At 36.7% G+C, this 19,881-nt stretch overlaps 2 long non-coding RNA genes across 2 annotated transcripts in view; one reads left to right on the top strand and one right to left on the bottom strand.

Annotated features, from left to right (window-relative positions):
• LOC306652595 overlaps nt 1–19,881 on the top strand; it is a 696,764-nt gene that overhangs the window by 298,469 nt on the left and 378,414 nt on the right. The window lies entirely within an intron of this gene.
• Nucleotides 3,435–8,622, bottom strand: LOC306652599. Its single transcript, XR_013761491.1, has 3 exons — nt 7,279–8,622; nt 4,298–4,364; nt 3,435–3,826 (listed from the first exon to the last, which is right to left on the bottom strand). It is a non-coding gene; the product is annotated as an uncharacterized lncRNA (long non-coding RNA).

Raw genomic sequence — 19,881 nt, 5'->3', positions numbered from 1 at the left:
ATCTCCAGGATCCCTCAGCCCAACCAAGCACTCCCTGCCTCTGGGGCCCTCACATCGACTGAATGCTCCCTGTCACCAGGACCCCCAGACGAACTGATTGCACCCTATCACCGGGACCCCAGATCGACTGATTGCACCCAGCCTCCAGGATCCCACAACCACACCAAACATACCACACCTCCAGAACCCCTGCTGGACCAATTGCATCCCATCTCCAGGACCTCCAGCTGACCACGTCCACCCCTGAGCTGCAGCCCCCCATTTGCCAACACATTTCAAAGCCAGAGCAATTATCTTGGATAATCCTGGAAGCTGTAGCTCCGATCTTTGAGTGGGGGAAATCCCATCCTGCAATGCCTGCTGGAGGCTTGAAGCTCATTGTCAGGTATCTCTCATGCATCAGGCTACTGAACACTGGGAGGTTTCATTATTATATGACTGTTATACAGTAGATTTTCTTCTCCTTTTTTAAAAAAATTAAGTTTTTATTTCTTTACTTTTCTTGCTTTCTTTTCCTTTTGTTTACCTGTTCCCTCAGAGTCTCTTTCTCCCCTTTTTGAATGCTAACATCTGATTTCTTTTGATTACACTCTCACCCTTTCTACTATCTAGAACTTTTGTATATTATTTTCTTATCCCATTAACAGCCACCTTCTACCTTTCTCTGCATCCTTTGTCCTCCATTAGAAACTGCAGACCTTATTTCAAACCTGTTTGTTTTGCCAAAGATAATATTTGAACACATTTTGTTTATTATGACAATTTTGTTATTGTCCCCATAGGGGCTATTTGGTCTAGGATTGCATAGTATCTGATTTGGGCACTGCTAATATTGATCTCCCCTTAAAGAAAGGATTTTGGAAAACCTATAGGGCCACTATAAGCCTATAGGGGGAAATCTGCAATACCCCAGATCTGCACTGCTAAAGGGGAAGATACATGAACAACATGAAAATACAAGGGAAGAAAATTATCCAAACAAATCTAGAGTCTATAGTAATAGAATCCAATGACAGTATGTTAGAAGAAATATCAGAAAAGGACTTCAGATTATACATGATTAAGATGATTCATGAAGCAAAGGATGAGATTAAGAGAGCAAATGCAGGCAATGAATGATAATACCAATGAGCTGAAAGAGCACCTGCAGGAAGCAAAAGATCATTTCAACAAAGAGATAGAGATTCTCAAAAAAAAAAAATGGAAATCCTTGAAATGAAGGAAACAATAAAACAAATAAAAAACTCAATGGAAAGCAAAACCAACAGACTAGACCACTTGGAAGACAGAACCTCAGACAATGAAGACAAAATATTTAATCTTGAAAATAAAATTGCCCAAGCAGAGAAGATGATAAGAAATCATGAACAGAATCTCCAAGAACTATTGGACATCATGAAAAGACCAAATTTAAGAATTATTGGGATTGAGGAAGGCACAGAGTTACAAACCAAAGGAATGAACAACCTATTCAATGAAATAATATCAGAAAATTTTCCAAACCTGAAGAATGAAATGGAAAATCAAACATAAGAGGCTTACAGAACACCAAATGCACAGAATCACAACAGATCCACACCAAGGCACATTATAATGAAAATGCCTAACATTCAAAATAAAGATAGGATTTTGAAGGCCATGAGAGAAAAGCATCAGATTACATATAGGGGGACACCAATACATATAGCAGCTGACCTCTCAACCCAGACTCTAAAAGCTAGAAGGGTCTGGACCAACATATTTCAAGCTCTGAAAGAACATGGTTGCCAACCAAGAATCCTATACCCAGCAAAACTAACCTTCAGATTTGAAGATGAAATAAAATCCTTCCATGATAAACAAAAATTAAAAGAATTTACAAATACAAAGCCTGCACTATGGAATGTTCTCAACAAAATATTTCAAGAGGAGGAAATGAAAAACAACAATGTAAGTCAACAAAACAAGGAACTACCTTAGAGAAAGAACCACTCAAAGGAGAAACCAAGCCAAATTAAAAACCAAAAATAAGCCAAATGACTGGGACTACAAATCATTTCTCAATAGTAACCCTGAATGTTAATGGCTTAAACTCATCATCAAAAGACATAGACTGGCAGAATGGATTAAAAAGAAAGACCCAACAATATGCTGCCTGCAAGAGACTCATCTCATAGACAAAGACATCCACAGACTAAAGGTGAAAGGATGGGAAAAAGCCTACCACACATAAGAACCCAGAAAAAAGTGGGGGTTTCCATCCTTATATCAGATAAAGTGGACTTCAAGCCAAAGTTAGTCAGAAGGGATAAAGAAGGACATTTCATACTGCTTAAGGGAACCATAAATCATGAAGACATAAAGATAGTAAATATTTATGCCCCAAACAATGGTGCATCCCTGCACATCAAACAAATCCTTCTCAATTTCAACAATCACATAGACCACAACACAATAATTCTGGGTGACTTTAACACACTGCTGTCACCACTAGATAGATCTTCCAAACAAGGAGGGACTGTATAGAGTGAAAAGAGAGGTGGGATGGGTGGGGGGAAGGAAAAAATAATGGAATGAATCAAACATCATTACTTTATGTAAATGTATGAATATGCAAATGATATGCTGTTACTCCATGTACAAACAGAAACAACATGTATTCCATTTGTTTACAATAAAAATAAGTTAAAAAATAAAAATAAAAATAAATATGCATAATCAAGAAAAAATAAAATAAAATAAAATGAAATAAAAAAAAGAAAACAAAATTACATTTTGTATATTTGAATACCCTCATGCCATCTGAAGGGGTAAAAATTATTGCCTTAATCCTTTTGAGAACAAGAGTTCAACTTCTTAATAACAGTATGTTGAAAGGAACTGAAGAATTAGTACTGAAATGAATTCTGTGAGATGAATTGTAATTTTTGCAGGTTTTAAAGGTATTATCTGAGTCAGGCATGGTGCCACATACCTGAAATCCCAGTGGCTCAGGAGGAGAATCACATATTCATATAAAATTCCTGGTATGTTTTTTGCTATGGAACTGGGAGTGACAAGCACACCTTCTCCTTTATTCCTTTCCTTGCCTTACAAGTAACCTTGAAAGTAAAATCTATTTTTGTTAACAAGTCTTTGAAATGTTACTTTTCCATTTCAAGGCCCTGCTTTAGGAGACAGAGAAGGTACGGTGATCTAGACCATCTTCTGAGAATGAATGGTGGTGATGATGGCTGCTGAAGGAAGGGTCCCACCCTTACAGTCTGGGTCAGAGAAGGAGGTACATGGCAGCAACAACAAATGTTTTGCCCTCTGTATCCTCCACATGTCTCATGCTAACACACTATAGCTATATAATCTACCTGTGTGTGTGACTGCATAAATGCACATGTATGCATCAAATAACTATTACACATATTTGATTTTAATTTTGACATTGATAGTTACATGTGATAGTTTTAATTTGATAATTAAATAGATTATGTAGTTCCCATAATTTGAAACCTATTAGAGGAGTAAAATTCTTTGACTGTTGTCTATGTATCAAGTAAAATAATACAGATTTTTAGTGTATGATTTGTAATGAAAATAAATTATCTCACACATTTTTGTCTCCAAGTGGAATAGTTTCAGGTGGAGAATAGGAGCTGAAATTTGTATCATACATACCTATCCCCCTTTTAACATTTTTGACTAAAGAAAAAGTTTAAAAAATAGATTTATGATTGGGACCTATCTCCTTGGTCTCATGGTTTTGAAAGGCCAATGAGGATTCAGGACTAAAATCAACTACTTATCTTGCATTTTGGCTTTAGACCTAATTGCCAGTTTATGATATTTTTCCATCCTACAATGAAAGTCACTAAATAAACAAGTGAGCTTGGAATCAAGATAATTTTTTTTTTTTTTTTTTTTGCCAGGAATGGTGGAACACACCTCTAATCCCAGCAGCTTGTAAAGCTGAGGTAGGTGGACTGCAAGTTCAAAACCAGCCTAAGCAACTTAGCAATAACTTGCCACTAAACAAAATATGAAAAAGTGATGAAGATGTCTCAGTGGTTAAGTGCTCTGGTTCAATCCCCAGTTTAAAAAAAAAAAAAAAAAGTGTCTTATTGAAGAGTCCAAAAACCTACACTACACCATACAACTCATACAACTTTTCTTATTGTTTTAGAATTTGATTAGTGGCACTTATTCAAAAAAGCAGCGTTTCTACGATTGTGTGTGTGCATATATATAATTATCAATATATTTTGCTTGCTTTCTCGTATCTGGAATGGAATAGACTATGGCCAGCATTTTGAGGGAGAAAACCTACCTCTGGAAGCTTTCTACTTAGAGCTCCCTGCTTTCACTCAGGGCAGTGTCTCTCCTGTTTTTTGGACCTAAGAAGAAATACAGGTAAGGCATTGTATTCCTCACCTAAAAGAAAAGCAGGAAAGAGACTTGTCTGAACCTATATGTATACATAAAATATGCTCATATATTTCATGTAAACAAAAGCTTTTAATTACCTGGTTGTTTATGGGCCTCCCTTTCTAGAATCTGAGAAAATCCTGGTTCAGTTTATAACAAGTAATGACACCAGCCAGAAGTAATTTCAACCCTCCTTTACAAACCAGAAAAAAATACAGATATCCAGATCATTTTCTAAACATAGTTGAACATGGGTGATAGAGGCATGGGACAGACAACTTTTTAATTGGGACACAGAGTAAAAGCACTCCAAGAAACACAATTAGTTGTACCACCTTTAACCATCAGATAATTCAAATTTGGAATTTAGACAAGGAAGATGCAACATTTTATGTTGAAATTGTGGATGGCATTCATGCCTACAGTGAAAAGGTTATTATAAGCTTTTGAAAAAAATTTATGGGAGTGGCAGATAATGGTTAAACAATCAGTATCTACACAGTGTTTCCCAGGTGCTTTGTCAGCTGTGGCCACAGCACATACATGTATTACTAACCTCCATGAAGATCACGATTCATCTGTGACCTCTAAAATTATTCCCATTTTAGAGATGAGAAAACACAAGTTTCTGGATATTAAATGAAATTCAGCTGCACAGAGATAACTACCCAGAGGCAGAACTGTATGAAATTCCTTCAAAGCTCCTCAAAGTTTGATTTGCTCCTGATATAGAGGATGTGTCTGGAGAAATATTATTTTCTCTCCATTTTGAATAGAGTAACTAGGGAAGACATCCCAAGAGCAGAACAAATGTATTTTTTTTTCCATCTTTCATGTTAAGTAACTTCAGAAACTGAGCTATCAACCTAGATTCCTTCAAGTTATTGCTAGAAGATTACAGGGTGCAGAAAAGCACATCAGAGGCTCAGAGTCTGAATATGACTCAGAAAAGAAATAAATCTAAAATGCTCATGAGAACTTTTGAAGAAAAAATATGTAATTATTTCCAAAAATATATGTCCTTTTGTTGCTATCTCTACTCAATATCATTTAGAAAATAATTAATTATAATGCATATATCCAGGATTTTCCAAACTTATCCTATATGATTTTGTGTCCAAATTCCAGAAAAGAGAATGCATGATTCACTGTCAAAAACATTATAAAAAAATCTTTAAGGAAGAGGAGTGGATGTTTAGTGAATGTGTCATTCAAGAATTTACTTAACCAATGATTTTTAGTAGATATATTCACTTTTCTGAATACATAGAAAAGTGTGATTTTCCTTATTTATATTTCCTGTTAGAATTTTCTAAGAGAAGCCCTAGATTTTATTTGAAATAACCTCCAAATACAAAATATACAAAATACTTACAATACAAGCTCAGGGGTATAAAATGTGAGTTTTTTTATTAATTAGAAGCAAAATCTTTTATTTTCTTGAAATCCAACTTTATCTGCCTTCTTGAATACATTTTTTATCTTGAAGACAGAAATCACAAAAAAAAAAAAAATCACAGGCAAATGCCCTGAGCTGCCAATTAATACAGGGAATATTTATATCCAAGTGCTCAATAAACATAAATATTTCAAAATCTAAAGAAATATTAGAAATATTTAGAGAAATATAAAATAAAATTGTACCATAGACAAACTATAATATTGATGGTGATATAAAGCAAATGAATATTCATAAACTCAGGAGGAGTTTATTATCATTTGTGGAAACTCTTGCTAATGAAGATATATGATGCTCACTGTCACAGAGACTTTAGAAATTACAGCATATGTGACCATGATAACATGTAAGAACACAACAGAACTCATCCAAACACCAACCATACAAACCCAGGGGCATGGTTCAAATGCATGTGCATCTTGGAAGACATAAAAAAATAATCTGTAGGAAAAATTGTTACTAGGAGCCACTCACATCTTTAGCTATATTATGTCCAGTTCAAGAAATATACAATACCATGTTCAAGTTTTATGCATGTGCAATATTCATGATTTTTTTCACATGTATACGTGTTTAGAAAAATATTTAACTTGTGAGAAAATAAATATTGTAAGCAAATAACACACTCACTTACACATCTCATGTGCAGATGATAAAACTCATCATTACAAAGAAGAAAATTTTCTCCTAAATCAACCTACAATATATCTCAGTAAAATTGTTATGTACCTATATAAATATATCAGAGTAAATCCTACTTTTATGTATCTATAAAGCATTAAATTATAAAACTATAAATAAAAGAAAAAGAGGAAATGACAAAAGGAGAGGGAAAGAGAAACTACTGGGTAATAAAATGGAGCAAACCATATTCCATGTTTCTATGATTATGTCAAAATGAACCCAAGTATTATGTATAATGCAATTATAAAACATTCACATTTTACATTTAATGAAATAAGAAACCAAATTATGAAGTTCTAAAATTCATTCACAAAATTACACATAATTTTAGCTAAGAAATTTTTCAATTATAAGAGAAAAAGGAGTACATTCATGTATATTGTGAAACTATACTATTATAATAATCAAGGAATCACAATAAAAACTAAATACACATTTTGAAAAAAAATTATACAGTTAATTAAAATAGAATATTCTACAAAAATCAAACCATTACAAATCCAATCTCACCAACTAATCTAAACTCTGTCTCAAAATACAAAATAAGGAGTACTAGGGATATATATCAGTAGTAAAATATCCTGAGGTTCAGCTTCTATCAACACAATAAATATAAAAGTAAAGAAGTAAGTAAAATTAAAAATTAACTAGCTCAGAAGGAAGTGAGGTTCCTATAGACCACAGATGCTTTCCTGCAAGAAAAATGGCATGTGGAGATTTGATCATGATAATGGGCCCACTTATTAATCACCAGCACCAGGAAGATGCTGGGCCACAGGCACACACTTGCCAGAGAGTATTTGAGGTATGGGTGGAGGATGCCCTGCAAGGATAAGAAAGGCCATGAGGGGTCTCTGCCACTGATGTGCTCCCCATCTGGATGGCCAGCAGGACTGAGGATACACTACCCCACAGGAGGGCTCAGGCCTGCGGAGTCCAGAGACTGCACAGAGTTCCAGTTTGCTAGCTCCTGTTCCTGCATCAGCCAGTCCTGTCATTCCATCAGCCTGCCTCCCCAGACTCATCATGTCACTGCCCACTCACCATTTCTGGGGTCTCAGGAGGCAGTATTTGTCCCTAGCGATCTTCAACCCCTGCACAGTGGATCAACCTGAGTCTCCAAAGCAGGAGAGTGAAGCTTAGAGCTGAAAGGCAGATATGCTGGACTCAGCAGAAACAGAGAAGCCAGTGGAAACCCGTTTCAAACTCCCTGGCAGTTCACAGCATTGGACAGATCTAAGTGCTCCTGATTGGATGGGAATTCAGGCCATGCTCTTAAGTCTGAGTCCAAGGAGACTTCTGTGTGATTGACAGTGGATAATATCCAATCCAGACAAGAATAAGGCCAGAATTACAGGTGATTGTGTGCAGCTTAATTTTTTTTTTCTTTGTGGTCTGGGAATTGCACACCTGAGACTCAGCCTGCTGCTATTTTAAGGCTATATTTCCTTCTAGAAGTGGGATCTAGTCCTACCAGTGAAACATTTGCATTTAACCTGCTGTACAATGCCATTTCTGTTTATGGATTATATATGCTAGTATATTATTCATGAATAAAAATAATATAATGGCAATTACTATAAAAGTTTATTTAACTTTTCTGCTCTCTGTTCTTGTTAGGAGACAGACTAAACTGTGAATGGGAAACAACCCTTTAAAGCATTAATATCCAATGAAAACAATACCTAAGGCACAAGAGTATTTTAAATATTTCTAGTATTCACACTGATAGCATAAATAGAGTTGAAATTGATATTAATTACATAACAACCTTTTGAGAATATTACCTTTATGTGGCTTATAAAATACTATGAATGAAGTACATGTGCTTTTGGAACTACACCCTCAAGTTTGACTCTCTCCATCATACCTCAGTTCACAGTAGCCACATTATAGGTTTGAGAGCTATGGGTTCCCTGATATCAGTGACTTAAAGTGTCTAGTCTATCTCTTCACATGCTAGTGTTGAGGGATAAAATTCCCTTATAATATTTCTCCTTAGGCCCAAAATTAGAAGAAATTATATGCTGAATGAAAGCAGAAAGCTCCAACCAAAAAGTGTCCAAAAGTAGATTATTTTGTCTCACTTCATACTGCCACAGTTTTTTCACATTGCAGATATCATACAGCAGAAAAAAGAAGGGATTTCAGGTCAGTCATTGTACAGAGGAGTGAGAGTTCTTTGATTTCAGCAAACTCCTCAGGACAAAAGGTGCTATTTGAATGACTTGGGAATGCTCTGCTTTTCCTCTGTCCTTGAGGCCTGGAGACATTTTCTTATTATAATAACCTTTGATACTATTGGACTCTGAGAAGCAAGCAAGTTATATGATCCGCATATGTGCAAAGCTAACTGTACTATATAACCTTAGTGACTTGATATGAACCTGGAATAGATAATAAACTAGACTGGCTTTTCCACAGAAACCACTTCTTCCTCTTCACCATCCTATTTGCTTGCCTCTTTATTAGCTCTTCCCTTAATCCTTTTAGCTGGACCTCAATTAACCTTTACAGTTGGGGTGCTGAACAGGGACACTTCTGGATGTGCTGATGGGAAAAGGGGATAGCTTACTGCCTGAAACTGGCTTTGATGTGCATCATTCATTGGTTGGTACTGATCCCACTAGTAAGTTATGGGGAATTCACTGTCTGACACTCAATGTCATCATAGAGCTGAACTTTATTTGCTTTGTAATGCTAAACATACTGTAAGTAATTCTAATCTTGCTGCTTTTCTATCTGAAATAGATTTTTACTGTCCATGTAATCAGAAGAGTGGGTCCTTAAGACCCAAAAATTGGGAATATATAGGTAAAATATTGCATGAGGAGCCAAGGGCTCCTGTACCTGTGTTACATGCTTGGTATTTTTGTCGAGATCCTATCTCAAAAATAGCCTTGACAGAGCTACAAGCATCTCCACTAGTCTCTAAGGCTGAACATTTTTCTCAGCCATCTCCTTGAATTCCTACTCTTCTCCCTCCTCCTTTTCCTCCCCCAGTAGTCTCATTTATCTGAATGTCACAGGCAGGCAACTGCAGAGGGAGAAACTCATACTTCGACTCTCTGCACTATTAGATTAAATAATCCTAATCAGTCAGAATGTGAACAATTGCCTTCTGCTGTGTTTAAAAAATTAAAAAAGGACGGTGTTGGAGAGTGGAAAAAATAGTAATTTTCACTCTTAATATGGTAGAGGTGCTGGGTAAGGGTTATGCCTTGGTTCCAAGTGATTGGAAACCTTTGGTGAAAATGGTTACATCTCCTGCCCAAAATACAGTGTTTTTACAAGAATATTCTGATTTAGCCTGTGTTCAAGCTGAGGATAATGCTCAAGGCAATGTTAATATTGATTATGATGACTTGATTGGCAAGGGACTAAGAAGAACATTACAACAATAAGCTCAGTTGCCAACAGCTGCCATTGCTGTATTAGAACCTTAGTTTGTAAAGTATGGAGGAGGATCCCAGACATGTGGAATCCTTCCAAGTCCTTTGCTGTAATTGGACAAGTCACAGGAGAGCCTTGTTTTAATTTTCTTAACCAGTAAAGTTATTGAAAGACAAGTAGACAATTTTGAAGCTGCCAATATTCTGACTAAACAACTGACTTATGTAAATGCCAACCAAGGTTGTAAGTAAGTAATAAGATCTATTTGCCATAAAGTGGATACTGCACTTTCTGATTTAATAAAGGCATGCCAAAATATCGCAACTGAAACTCAATAAAGCAGCTTTACTTGCTGATGCTTTCAACTCCCCCATAAACTTTGTTACAATTGTAAAAATCCTGGCAATCTTCAAAAGTACTGTAAGATTTAAAAAAAGGGTTACAAAAGCAGTCCAATCAGAAATGTCTAATATGTCATAAAGGATTTCATTGGGTTAATCAATAGAGCAACAAGACTCCTAGCTCTGCCACACTGCTGGCCACTTTCTCCTCCCTACCCAGTCCTGCCACTCCTTCTCATGGCTCTCCCATTCCAAACACCCCCACTCCTGCTGCCTACCCTACACCCCTCACTCCTCCTTCAACAGCCAGTGGGGCTACCAGAGCTGTCAACTGGGGTGCCTCAGACTGCCTGCAGACACCATCCTTCTACCAGTTGGGGGAGGAGGATGAGTGTCAGTGGAGCTCCCGTGCTCCCCATCTGAAAGAAAGGGATCCATTCCCTTCTTTGCAGCTACCTCTCCACTCCTTTCACTTTCTCTGAGCCCTTTATTTTCACCTCTTCTAGCATTCCCAGCTCATCCCACCATAAAGGTGAGAGAAGTGGGTTCCATAAATCAATCTACATATGTGTACACAGGAAAAACTAAATATACATGGTTGTTTCTGATGCATCTGACAGTGATCATGTAATGTCTGATAAAATTGCCTTTTCCCCATGTGTAATGGAGAGGCAGTGTTCTGATTGGTGCACTGTAAACTTAAGGACAGGTTGTGTTTCATAGGATTGGTGACAAGGCACTATTTCCACTTGACATTTAATGTTAGATTATGTTGGCTCTTGACATGTACTTTAACTTTTTCTCCACCCACAGATATAAGTAGTTCCCAAATTATATCAAAGAAAGAAATTCATTGATCCTTTCTTCAGAGAGTAGAGATGAGACAAGTGGATAGAAGTTGTAGGGAGGTGAATTCTAGATTAATTAGTGTAAAGAAAGTTTTTTAATCAGAATATTCCAACAATCTAAAACAGTCTAACTAGTTCTTTGACATTGGACTGAGTTTAGTAGTGCTATGTGACTACAATTCCTACCAGCCTCAGTGCTTGGACAAGTTGAATGCCAGGTTTGATTTCTTGTTCAGAGTTTTGAGGAAGATGGGGATTTGGTGTGAAGAAGAAAATGCACCCCTTTCAAATAAAAGTGAACATTTCAAGGCTGGGATGTGGCTCAGTGGTAAAGAGCTTTCCTAGCATGTGTGAAGCACTGTGTTTAATTCTCAGCACCACATAAATAAAGGTATTGTGTCCATCTACATCTAAATAATACATTAAAAAATTGAAAATCTTTGAAAAGAAGTGAATGTTTTTTCTTTCAAAAGTCCTTATATCATGATAGGCACTAACAGTATTTACTATTGATACTCATCATGATTCCACATCTGTCCCCAAAAAGCACACCTATTAAAGCTATTGATCTTTGTGAATAGTGCATTTCTCCCATTGAATGATAAAAACAATAATTAAAAAATGGCCTTTTGTGACCAACTGGAAAGGAAAAGCTTATAGTACATAGGAGGTAGAACAAGGCCCTTCTGCCAGAGGCTATAGCATGTGGCTAAGTTTTGCCTTTTTTTCTCTTTGACCTTCAGCTTGTCTCTTCTGCCCTCATGTGGTGTTCCTATAAATGCTAGTGGACACTACCCACCAGGTTTCAGTGTACAATAAGCTTTGTAGAGGTGGTCACTGGCCATATTGCTCCATTTTTTCACGTGCCAAACCCTTCATAAACCCAAGGCCCATGACCTCTTTCTACCAATGCTGGAATGCTGGGTTCTCAATTAACAATAGTGGTGTTAGCTGTCATGGTTACAGCAGAAAGCAGTGTTGTCATGCTTCCATGCACACTGCACATTCCCACACTGCAGGCTGCCAACTTATCACCTCCACAAGGCAGGTCCCATCATCACCTATTTTCTCTTACTGATAAAAAACACAGCAAGGAAAGGAAATGAGCTTATACAACTTCCATGTGGTGGGGCTCAGGCTAGAGCTTAGGGACCCCTGAACTCACAGCCCAAATACTATGGCCAGTATCATCCAAAACAAAAGATTTCCAAAGATGAAAGTGACTAGAGGTGACAGTGGAATGAGATGAGGGTAGAATGAAGAGGGAGGGTCTGGGACCAGAACTGACAGACTCATGAGAAAAATCACTGAGGACCTCATGACAGATCTGGACAGGCAAAGACAACTTAGAAGAATGTAGGCTCAAGAGAGCTGCATGCTCATCAGGGATGACAGGTTGGCTAGATGGCCAGAAAAGGAATCAAAGGAGAAAGGTTCTGGGAAGAAAGGTGGGCTGGCCTGCCACCAAATATTAACCCAGAATACCAAATATTTTGATTTTTATGGTGTCTATGACTGTGCCCTCATATGAAGGCTGAACTCCACTCTTCTTATTTCCCCTGTAATCAACAAAGCCAAATGCACAAATTAGTTTCAAGTAGTTTCATCTTCAGCCTGGAAGACTTTTGTGGCCATCTTAATCTGATTTTGTAAAATGCATAACTCAAAGCCACATTACTTAAGTCTCATGTCTTAATGTTTGGGTATATTGAAATGTTGGTTTGCTTCTCTCTCTCAGACTCAGATGTACACACACACACACACACACACACACACACACACACACACACACACAAACAACTTACTGTAAAATGCTAAATGTATCTTCAGGGTTCCTTGAAATAACTCCTTGAAAATCCTGTTCCACTTCAGTGCTGTGATATTTTTTCTTTCATCAAATGGTCAGTCAGCAACCTCATTCTTTGTAAAGAGAATAAATGTACTTTACAGGCCTCTGTTCCCAATACATACCTGAGAAAACAAAGCACAAATCTTTGAAGACACTCTCAGCTCCATTGGTGACCATCAAGTTTGAACACCCCATCAAACTACACACCAGACAAAAAAGTCCTTGGCTTCTCAGTGACCAAGTCTGCATGAATAAAAAAGTCCACATTTCATAAACATTTCTTAAAAGACATGTGGTCTGGGATAGAGTAGGGGGTAGAAACATTTCCCAGTGGACATAATGACTCAGGATCTGCTACCAAAAAAGAGATTTTTCCAGAAAGAAGTATTTCACAAGATTACATGAATATATATATATATATATTTGAGATGTATGAATATACATCTCAAAACCACATGTATGTTATAAATTATACATGAAATAAATTAAAAACTCACATGTAATCTGAGCAACCTAATTTAGGATGCTGAGGAAGAAAGGTGGCAAATTTTTTTATTAATTGCAATTTCAACATCAGCCTTAGCCCCAAGAATTTTGTGTCCAAGACAAATGGTTGTTTATGCACACCCTAGTACCAGCTGTTGCCAACAAAAGTGACCTATTAATGTTATTACTACAAGAAAATTTCTGTTCCCACCACTTAAGACTTACCTCTAGGAGGAGTTCAGCAGAGAATTAGTAGTTTTAGAATAGTGAGGATGATAACACCCAGTTTTTGCCCTTTAAAATATTAATATAATACATCACTTTTGAAAACCAAAACCAAAATCAAAGCCAAGAGAAAACAAAACAAAGTGAGCCTTAGAAACTTAATAAGGCCCCGAAAAAATTAGCAAGTCCCTGTCTCAAACAATAAAACGTGCTGCAGATGTTGCTCAGTGGTTAAGCACCCCTAGGGTCAATTCTTTGTACCAAAATTAATAAACAAGAAGGGAAAAGAGAAGGATAAATAAACATACTGCTCAACAAATGACAGTGTGTGGCATTTATCTGAATTTTGATTCAAGAAAACTATTAAACACAAAGGTACAATAGTAAGTAAAATGCAAAAATGAAGCATTCTTATGTTTTAGTATTACATGTTTAAATGGTTAAACATACAATCCAGAAGTACTGAACACTACTGTACATGAAAATGTATCTCATCATGTTTTCATGAATGTTTAAAAGTTCACTTGATAAAAAATAAAATAAACTTAGATGCAGCACAGGACACAGCAGTCCTACAGAAGGATTGGTGTAGGGCATCCTGGGAGGGTTGACTATTCTATGATCCCAAATAAAGCAGGAGTGAGCATGCTCCAAGTAATGAATGTGGACTTAGAAGACCTGGGTCCTACTCTGGTCTTCTTCTTCCTAGATGAGTGACCTTGGATGGAGACAGATCCCACTGCAGCTTAGTTCTTTGTGTATGCATGGGGACATCCCACCCAGTGCACACAGGGTGAAAGGTGCTGTGAATCATGAACACTGATATTCTAAGTGCTGGCAATAATATAAACCCCTGTGTAAGCCTATGGTGACAGAGAAGTCACAAAAGGAGTTTTGGTGGCTTGATTGGAAGAAAGGCAGCTCAGTAACTCCACAGAAAAAGTCCCTTATCCAGTAAACATGCAAAAACTCCAAGGACAATGCAAGTGATGTCTATGGGAAAGGGCACTGTTGGCTGGCAAAGGTCAAATGCAAAGGTCAGCCAAGTAGCACTTCAGTCAGTTAATTGGCTTCTGCTCCTCATTGCTTACCAAGATGAGCTCAAATGAGACCTTCAGCAGAGAAGAAAAGCAAGCATTAAAGTATGCCTCTGAGACCTTCTCTTCTGAAAAAAATATGTACTTCAAACAAGGGTAGACATCATGAACCCACAGCTCACCACCTCAGGAAGGGCACTGTGAGTAGGTCAAAGTGACTGACAGAGATTTGAAGTCAGATTCTGGGATCTCCATCAGGGGCCCTCCAATGGGCAAGGAATGTCCCACCTGAATATCTCATCATCTATAAGCTGGGAACAACACCACTGGATGAGAGATCTGGAGGGTACGATGTGAACACATGAGGGTGCTGGAACCATCCCTAAATATAGAGAATGTGCGCTCAAGGTCAGAGCTGTCACATGCACTAAGTGACAATGTAATACGTACCCACACTTGTATTAGGTCAGGACGTATATAATAATGTCACTCAGTCCTATTATTAGGGATACTGCTCTTGAAAACTTTTTATGGGGCAAAATAGACTTATAGGTAGATACCATCATATCAGGAATAACGAAGGTTATTTAAGAAAGGGTTCAATCCATAAGAGCACAAAATGATCTTAAACATTGTGCTCCTAAAGACTGCCAAATATATGAAGTAAAAAAAAAAATACAAAAATAAAGAGGAAACCTATAATCTCAGTAGCTTGGGAGGCAGAGGCAGTAGGATCATGATTCAAAGTCAGCCTCAGCAATGGCAAGGTGCTAAGCAACTCAGTGAGATCCCATCTCTAAATAAAATGTAAAATTGGGCTGGGAATATGGTTCAGTTCAATCCCCAGTACCAGAAAAAGAAAAAAGTGGAAAAATAACACAATTATTTTTTGAGATCTCAACAATTCACTCAATTAAAAGGAAACAGAAAATTTGTAAGGATATAGATTTTAACATTTATAAACTTGACCTAATTTAATCTGTGGAACATTCCACCAAAACAACAGGACAAAATTTACTGGTTTCCAGGGTATGAGGAAGAACACTTTCATGGCAAAACCTTAGTCTAATCCACAAAACTCTCAATAAAATTAAAAGGATTCTAAATATACAAACTAAGCTCTGCTTACAAGAGAATACATTTAGAATGTGCAACCATAATATCACTAGAGATCCTATGAATGTTTAGAATACAGAAATAAAAAAAGATTACAAACAACTTTAGGCCTACAAATTCAATGACATTGATAAAATAAACACATTTCCTAAAAGACTAGAAATACAAAATCTTACATGAGAAAGACATTAACTGAATAGCTCTGTATCTATTAAATAATTTGAATTGACTGAAATATTTCCATTAAGTCTAGGCTCAAGTGGGTTTACTTTTTTAAAGTTTTCTTTTATTAGAGTGCAAATTAAACCTAGTGCATGACACATGGTAGGCGAGTGCTGTACCATTTAGTTTCACCCCTAGCAGTTTTTAATTTAAGAGAAGTCCTCACTAAATTGCTGATTTTGGCCTTGAACTTGCAATTCTTCTGTTCTTAGCCTCCAGGGCACCTGAGATGCCAGATGTGTACAAATGTGCCCAGATTTTCTTAACTATAAATCAACATACCTGAAGAAGATATGTGCAAAACCTCTAAAATTTTTAACAAATTGATCTTGGCAATATAAAATATGGATAGTACATCTTGACCAAGTGAGAATTTTCCTAGGAATGTAAAGATGGATCAGTCTTTTTAAATCAATAATTTTCTAGTAGATGCAAAACAAAGGATTGGACACAATTTGATACAACTCATAATGAAAACACATCGCACTAAAAATAAAAGGAAAGTTCTGGAAATTTTATCAAGTTCAATAAAGAAAAGTAAATAAAACCAAACTCTGAAGGTGAAAGAATGGACATTTTTTTAAGCTGTCTGTTTTATCTCAACTCCCTAAGGTTTCCCTCCCAGTAATGGGAACAAAGCCCTTAAAGCTGTTCTCTGTTCCCAAACAGAGAGTAAAAGAGTAAATTGAGCCTGATAGCCAGATAGTGCTCAAACAGTAGGATTACCAGAAACTATTGACCAGAATCTACAGCCTGTTGTAAAACATTGTGAAACATTTTGTCAGCAAACCCAGACCCCCTTTGAAATTTCCCGGCAGCTTTGTTCCCCCTTTTCCCCCTTTCATGTGTGACCCCTCCCGATGTGTGGTTTCTGCCTTTATAAACCTACAAGATTTTCTGCTAGGGACTCGACTCCTTGAGTTGGGTCCCAGCGCGCTGGAATAAACACCTCTTGCGGTTTGCATCAAGTGACGCCTCCTGCGGTTGATTGGGGTTGCCATCCATCCATGGGACAGAGTTGGGGTTTCCTTTTTGGGGGCCTTACAAAGGAAAAGAAAGCTGTGTCCAGCATCAACACAACTGTCTATATAGAATATTCTACCAAAAATCTTGTACAAGGAAGAAATCACTTTAACATAATATGGAATACAAGATCTATAGGGAGATCAACTGTACTCATTCAAGAAAGGAGGGAAAGTAAAGACATGAATAATTTTCATTAGCCACGTCAAACATAAAATGAAAACCTCAGTGAGAAACTAACCCATATCTGTCAGAGTGAAATAAAACAAACTCCGGTGAAAAGGCACAGAAACTAGATCTCTTTACATACTGTTGGTGGGAATGAAAAATTAGACAACACCTTTAAAAATACTTTGACACTTTCTTAAGCAACTACACATGGGTCCCAGCAGTGGTTCACCTTGGCATCCATCCCAAGGAAATGGAAACAGTTCCACAAATATACTGATATAAATATGCCACAACTAGATTTATAAGCACCCACCAAACTGAAAATATCCTCATAAACTTGATGGTGACCAATGAAGGGCTGCTTGTCCTTGACACAGAATACAACTGAGCAATAACATGGAAGAATCTACTGACAGAATACACAATGATGTGTAATTCATTAACACACATTGCTGAATACCTGGCATTACAGGCATCCATCACTATGTACAGACTTTACAAATAATTTAAGGAGGAAATAATACCAATTTACACAAAAGTCTTTGCAAGGGATGCTTATGATATAAATCTGAATCTTGAATGATAATCTGCATGTGAAGAGTCATATATGGAAAAATTGCAGAAGCATGCACACATGCCAGTACATGTAACCCTGGTGAATCTAGGCTTAAACTGGAGCACACTGAGTCCAACTTATTAATTGTGCCAGTACACTAGTTAGACAAGGTGGTTTATCATTAGGAGAAATGGAGTGAATTATACATTTCTTATTTATTTCTTATAACTGCACATAAATTTTTACCTACTCCAAAATAAAATATTTTTAAAAAACAAATAATATGGTTATCAAATGTTTGAAAATATTGGAGTTTTAAGTCCAAGAAAAATGTATTTTAAAAATAAAAATTATAACATTATAACTTTGTTCTTTCATTTTATCTGTTTCCAAAAATTCCTTAATAATTAGAATATTTTTACTGATTAAAGATTAAAACAATTCAATGGACAAATTGTGCAGATAAAAGTTATACAAAAGTGAAAATTAATGTCACTGCAAAAATTATTTTAAGTCAGTTGCACTTCTATATTGTAAATATATTGTGAAAATATCATTTTTGGTTGTTCTGAGGATCAAATCCAGGGACACTCACAAATTCAGTCGCCTTTAATTTTATTTTAAATTTTCCAGACTGGCTTTTACTTATGTCATCATCCTCCTGAGTAGCTGGGAATGCAGCCTTGGCTCTTTGCACTCAGCAGAAATTGAACTTTAATATACCACCATTTACAACAGGTAACAAAATGTGTGAGTACTTATGAATAAGTTTCACAACCCATCAAAGAAACATTAATATAAAAACCTGAGGGAGATTTAGAACGGTGTGGGCAATAAGAACAGGATGGCAAAGGAGGATGCCAAAGGCAGGGCAGACAGTGAGAGAACACAGAGCATAAGCCAATGAGGCCAAATTTCTAGCTGACAAATGTGCCCATGGACATGAGCAGAGACCCAACAGAAAGACTAAAACAGATGTGTAGGCATGGGAATTGGAAGCAACAACAAATAAAAGAGAGCTGGAGTCAGAGGAGATAGAAAAGGAGGAGGGCCCAAAACATTTGAAAAGAAGAAGTCAGTACTTTCCTATAGGATTCCAGGCTCTGACTCTGGGCCCCTTCTCTTCAGAGGAATCTGTTACTTTACTACATTTGCTATTGTAAAAAATCATGCTGCTTGCTGGCTATCTTTCTGTCCTATTCAATGCAAAAAAAAAAAAAATCAAAATAGTTTTGACCAAAATTACTCAATGGCTGGGTTTTGGAGAGCTTTGTTAGCATGTATGAGTTACTGGGTTAGATCCCAAGCTCAATATATATTAAAGAATAAATAAACAAATAAAACAAAGATACTAAAAATTAATTCAAGACATATACCTGGAACACTGTGCACATAAAACAATACTAAGAGAACAATACTAAGAGAAATTTAAATGACCTAAATAAATTGAGTGATATGTCATGGTCATATATAAAAAGATTCAATATTTTTTAAAATCTCAATTATTTCTTACACTGAGTTATTAATTTATTGTATGTGTAAACACAACCCCAGCATGTCTTGTGGAAAAACTGAGTCTAAAATGGAGTAAAAGAGTAAAGAGTATACAAGAGTCAAACCAGCAAAAAGAAGTTGGAGGAAGAGCACTACCTCGTTCCAAGCTTATTTCAGAGCTTAGCAAACATCACAGTGTATAAGGAAAATGAGACCAAGTAAAGATAGAGGAAACTCACAAGCAAACTCACACCTAAATGGTCAAGCAAGCTTTGGCAAACATGCCATGTCAGTGGGAAAAGGAGAATCTTTTCCATAAATGGTGTAGGAAAACATTGTGACTATATATAACTTATTGAAGACTTAAGAAACTCAACAACACCTTGTCTCTATGTAAAATATAAAAAAGGGCTGGAGATGTGGCTTAGTTGTTGAGCACCTCTGAGTTCAATCATTGGTACCAAAAAAAAAACAAGCACAGACATCCATACAAACTATTTGCAAGACCATCAGAAAATTGCTCAATTTCTCAGTACTTCCATTTTTTCACCCATAATATGCACGTAATATTTTCTTCACTTT

This window comes from Sciurus vulgaris (assembly GCF_902686455.1).
Source record: "Sciurus vulgaris genome assembly, contig: HiC_scaffold_587_arrow_ctg1, whole genome shotgun sequence".
Classification (NCBI taxonomy): Eukaryota; Metazoa; Chordata; class Mammalia; order Rodentia; family Sciuridae; genus Sciurus; species Sciurus vulgaris.
The sequence above is the reverse complement of the archived record's forward strand: the minus strand, read 5'-3'. Positions and strand labels throughout refer to the sequence as shown.